This window comes from Desmodus rotundus, chromosome 2, assembly GCF_022682495.2.
Source record: "Desmodus rotundus isolate HL8 chromosome 2, HLdesRot8A.1, whole genome shotgun sequence".
NCBI classification, from domain to species: Eukaryota; Metazoa; Chordata; class Mammalia; order Chiroptera; family Phyllostomidae; genus Desmodus; species Desmodus rotundus.
The window spans coordinates 140,435,265-140,440,886 of NC_071388.1; positions in this window are offsets into that span (position 1 = coordinate 140,435,265).

Here is a 5,622-nt window from a genome sequence, read left to right on the forward strand (position 1 = left end):
AAATGCAATCAAGAATTTTTAAAAAAGAAAGAAAATTATTTACAGCTGGAACTTTATACAAAGCCAGACCATCAGTCAAGCCTGAGGGAAGAACAAAGATACTTTCAGACCTTCCAGGTCTTAAGAAATTTACCTACTGTGCATGATTCCCTAGGAAGCTTTCTGAGAATTTCTTCCCCTTAACCAAGGAAGACACAAACATGGGTTCCAACCCAGGAGAGAGGCAAAGGGGTACATGGGGATGGAGCAGGGAGTTCCCACAAGGACAAGGCAATGTGCAATAGGAGATGCCAGTCCATACTGAAGCCGTTCAAGAGTCATCAGGGAAAATTGATGGAACACCTGATATGCCTAAAAATACTGAGAGGGGATTTAAATATAATTGAAGGAGAATTTAGGGTTTAATTACTGATGAGTATGCAGAAAGCTAAGAAAGGAGAAAACAATTACTAACTCCAGGGAAAATATTTTCTTTTTAAAAAAGAAGGAAAGTTAATGAGGGTACACACTAAAGCTCATAGTTACGAAACACTAAATATTATTCTAACCAAATGAAGATTTAATTATCTTAGAGGCCGTCCTCAAGAAGTGGCCATGAATGAAGGATGGAATTGGAGCAAGAAAGTTAAAAGCTCATCTCATATAGTAGCAATCGATAGGTAAGGCTAAGTAAAAAAAAATCAAGAGAGCGATAAGCACGCAATGTAGAGATAGAGAGGTAATAGAAAACTATAGGGCAAAGAGTTAAAAGTGGTCACCTGTGAATATTAGGATAGGATACCACTGTTTTTCTCCAAGCCTCCTAGAAATATTTAATTATTTTAAACCATGTGCATCAATACTTTTATAGAACTATTCATAAAAAATTGAACAAATGAGGATGATGAATATTAAAAAAACACCGATGCCTAGTTTTTGCTTTTCTTCATATCACCTCTATTTAGTAAATAATCATCTTAGGCACCTTCTTTGTGCTTTTGGCTCACAGAGATATGGGATACAATCCTTGCCTTCAGCGATTTATAGTCTATAGAAGAGATACAGTGTATACTACTATGAAAAGTTGAAAACCATTAGTGTCGTGAGAGATGAACAAAGTTCCATGAAATTCAGAGGGAAAGGTGTCACTTGCAGCCAAAGAAGGCTCAGTGGAGGAGGCGGCATCTGCACTGTCCTCTGCTTGCAGAGGCAGGGAGACACACAGCGGAGGAGCAGGTGGGGGAGGGGCAGAGACCTCCCGTGGTTTAGTCTGTTGTAGCCCAGATCCTGAGTGAGAGGAATTAAGCTGGGGAGGCGGGCTGCAAATATATTGTGGAGGCCGGTTCTGCCAGCTTAGAGGTTTCTGAGGCTTCAAATGCCTTTCCCATGTACTTTGACCCTTTGTTTTCAGAAATGTAAATCTGCAGAAAGGGATGGAGAACTATAGCTATTGCATTATTCATAAAGCATGCTGTCTCTTAAAGTTCTCACCTACTGAATCTTCCCCCATTCCACCAGAGATTTTACCAGAGCCTCTAATTAAACTTTCATTTCCCAAAGGATATTTTCCGTCCTGTGGACAACTTTATATGAGAAATCTGAGCTGTATTCTTCCCTCAACTCAACGTAAGCCTTTTCTCCCCAAAACAGTTGGGGAATAGAATAAAAGCAAATATTATTTTACCTTCCTGAATTCTTTTAAATTTCAAATGATTATTAAAATAGTTTTAATTTTGTACTGGATAGGCAATGCCAATTTATTAACTGAATGTATACAAAAAATTCTTACATATGTTAGGGTAGGCTTGTGATGAGACAGACCCTTTTGTCCTGCCCTTCTCACATCCCACTTTTCTATTGAATTCCAGAAGAATAAGCTGACTCTCTGGTCCTATGGAATGAGCACCCTACATCCCCCATCAATGGAGAATGTCAGAGGCTCCATATCCCTTCTAGGGTATCCTGGGTTAAAGTCCCCCTACAGACAGGCAGCCCCTATAAAAGCATGAGAGCAGCCAAGAAGACAGCCATCAGAGAAAATTTCTCTGAGCTTCCCATGTCTGAGCCTTTGCTCCGATTTCCATCTAATTAGGTCTCTTTAGCTCCCAACTTGGCTTTCCCCCAACTCTAAGCTTTGGATGTTTAACCCCCTGTAGACGAGCCTCAGAACTATATTGTGGATCCCTCTCACGGACCTGTCTGGGATCTGCTCACAAAGCTTCCTTGCAGATTGTGGCTTCCACACAACCTCTGATATTGCAATCTACATAATGATTCAGCACATCAGATTTCCTGTCGCCAGCCACTGGGCTTGATAGAAGTAATAAAAACAACAACGGACTGGTTTAAGAATGAAGTCTGTTTAGCCAGTGTCAGGGAACAATGCCCCTCCTTGGGGTTCATTCTTTTATTTTTATCTCCTTAGTAGTTTCTATGGAGCATAGCTAAATATTCAGGGGCTGGCAAGGCCAAGACTCCTATCTGTTGTGTCTGGGCCAGAGTTTGGGGCATTTAACCACTAATCTAATGCTGGAGCTTCTAACCCAGCACCAGGGCCTTTAGCAGGATGAGGCCTGGGGAGCAAAATTGATCCAATTATGGGCTCATAGTTAGATAATTAAAGAACCATGACAACAGTTGGAAATCCAAGTAATAGCTCCATCTAGTTAATATCTGGATCCCAAATAAATAACAGAAAAATGGTGAAATCAAGAAGAAAAAACGAAGTAAAGAATAAGGGAGAAGGGTAGGCAATTAACTATGTGTCAGTTACTGGCTTAGAGACTTATTTACATTTTCTCATTTAATTTGGACAAAAACTCTTTAAAGAGAAGATGAGGGTATGAACATGACTTGAACACTATATTAGTCAGCTGTGGTGATAAACAATGCCAAGATCTGAGTTGTTTTAACAACAAACCATGTATTTCTTGCTCTTGAGTCTGCAGGTTGGCCCTGACTCTGTTAGGCTCTGCTGGGCTCAGCTAGGCTTGGATGGACCCCAAAGGCCTTCTTATTTTGGGAGCATTAACTGGGTTTTGCTTTTGCATGGTGGCAGGGAGAATCTCAAAAGTGAGCAGAATAACAGTGATACCACGAAAGTCTGCTTGGAACAATTGCTGTCACCTATATTTTGTCATCAAGCAAGTCACGTGTCCAAGACAAAAGTCAACAGAGTATGTAATAGTTGGCATGCACAAGTCACATGACAATGAGCTGATAAATTTCATCCCTACCAGGGAATAGGATATTGCTGGGATCAATCATCCAATCTATTCCAAGCCTCCACACTGTATCCAGTGAGTACTTTAAAAACAAATTGTTTTCTACAATAGCTAAGAGATAAGAGGTATACCTGGCTTTATAGGTAAGGAATTTGAGACTTTAAGAGGTTAATCCACCCAAGGACAGGCAAATATTAGATCAAAGATTTAAAACTAATCTGTCTGACTCTCAAATCTATGCTCTTTTTACAATACTTTTGTCTAGAGATACTACAAAGGTAAGATTTAAAAGAATCTAAGACAACTACGTACGCATGAAGTAGAATTTATGGGAATTATTTCTGTATAGAGTTAAAATATAAACCTAATGAAGTTAAGTGAGTATAAATGTTAGGAAAATTTCACAGGAAGCCTCTTGTATAATGCCACCCTTTGGAAGGATGCAGTAGCATGATCTAATAGAGTCAGCCTTAAACAAACCTGTGGAAAGAGATTTCTTTCCATGTCTTCCAGACCTCTGTCATTCATTCCTCACTTCACCAGAGGTTCCTGCTCCCTCATTCAGAAACTGGCTACTCTGGCTCCTTGTTGCAGCCCCTGCCTTGTGCCAGCACTCCCAACAAATGTGTGAGAGGTAAACGTTCTCTCTCCTGTACCATATGAAATATCCAAGCTATCAGCATTTCCATCAGAAGGTATATATTCTGAAAAAGGATTTTTGAAAGAACGTCTGATCCCCAGGTAGCACGTTTCTTATTTTACTCTCTGACAAAGGGATCTCTTGCTAAAGTAGGTATATTTCAGTGGTGGAACTTTCAGATAACTCTACAAGCAAGCACGTACACGGCAATTAATCTGTATGCGTGGGAAATAATTTAATTGTTATGAAGGGGACAAAAGCTTTTCTTTCTTCTCATTCATAGGCTATTGTCAAGTGGATTTTATGCTTGTTGAAAATAGAGGTGTGTTTGCCAAGCTGGGAAAAAATGTTTTTTGTCTGTTAATTTTGGGGAAAGCTATTCTATGTGTGTTGATGGTAAGGAACAAAAACGGAGAGAATTACTTTTATGAGTCCTTCCAAAATATCTTCGCTCCCCTCTACTCCACTAAAACACGCTGTCTCCCCTCTGAGGGAGGTAGAAGAATGAGGAAAAAGAGAATGTGATGACAATTCTTACCTTCCTCTTTAGTTAATATGAATGTAGATTTCCTGGCCAGTAAATGACAAAATCAGGTTCACTGCAATTAAAAAATAAGAGATTAATGTACAATATTCTTATTTTGTGCTCAGCATATAGTTGGTACTCAATGTTTTTGAATGAATAAGTGAATGAATGAATGAATGATGGGTGAAGGTGTTGATGAGGCCTTAGAGTCCACTAAACATGTTAGAGAGCTTTTCATTTGTATTTATTCAAAACTTGCACATTTAGAAATATTGGATATGTATGTGTGTATCTTATGAGCTTCAGTTTTTTATTTAAAGTGGTATCTGAACCATCACAAATGCTATTGTCATCTGGATATATTTGAAACAATTTTCTTTAAAAGTCACTAGGTTAGAAGTCATCATGCCTTTCTTTTACATATTTGCATGTATACTGCCAAAATATTTTTATAAGGTGATACAATACTGAATAAATTATCAAGAGAGAACTACTCTCTTTGTAAATATGGAACTTTTATTTGCACATTTAAAAAGAAACACCTGCAGCCTAAGAAACCTTTCATTTATGCAGAATACAGTCATGAATTCACATACCACAGCGTTGTACATTGCAGCAAGTGTTTCTTTCAAGTGCTGCCTTTCAATAGTCTTGGTTGACTGACCTTATGGTACGGCTTGGTGAGAAGGGAATAGAGGTCAATAAGAGGAGAGTGGTGTGGTAGAGAGAGGACAAAGAGTGAATGAGTAGATCATTGCTAATGTCAGAATTCCAGAAATGCCTGGGATGCCTGGAGCATTTCTGCTGGAGATTGAAATAACATAACAGAGTGACCCCAGCTCTGGAGACTCCTGCTTCATTTACTTGGCACTGGAAAGCACTACAGAAACGGTCCTTGGCCTCTCTTGAGCACTGACGTACACTTAAACAGAAAGAAACCAATAGCAATTTGACCTAACAATCCTCAATGCCATATGTCTGAAAAAATATGTTGTAAAGGGAAAGAAGGGGAAAAAAAGCTTTCATGAGCATAACTTATGTTTGACTGTCACAAAATCAATAGGCTTTACTGAGCTGGGGAGTTCAATAGCTCGGTATTCTTAATAAAGATTGGTTTGGGTGATTTCTCTCTCTCTAATAAGTCAGGCTTTGGACCCCAGTTTCTCTTCCTTTAAGACTCAAAGGGGGTGGAGATTTCTTCATTACAGCCAAGCCCTCTTGCTTGTCTATTGTCAGGACTTTACAATGGTACT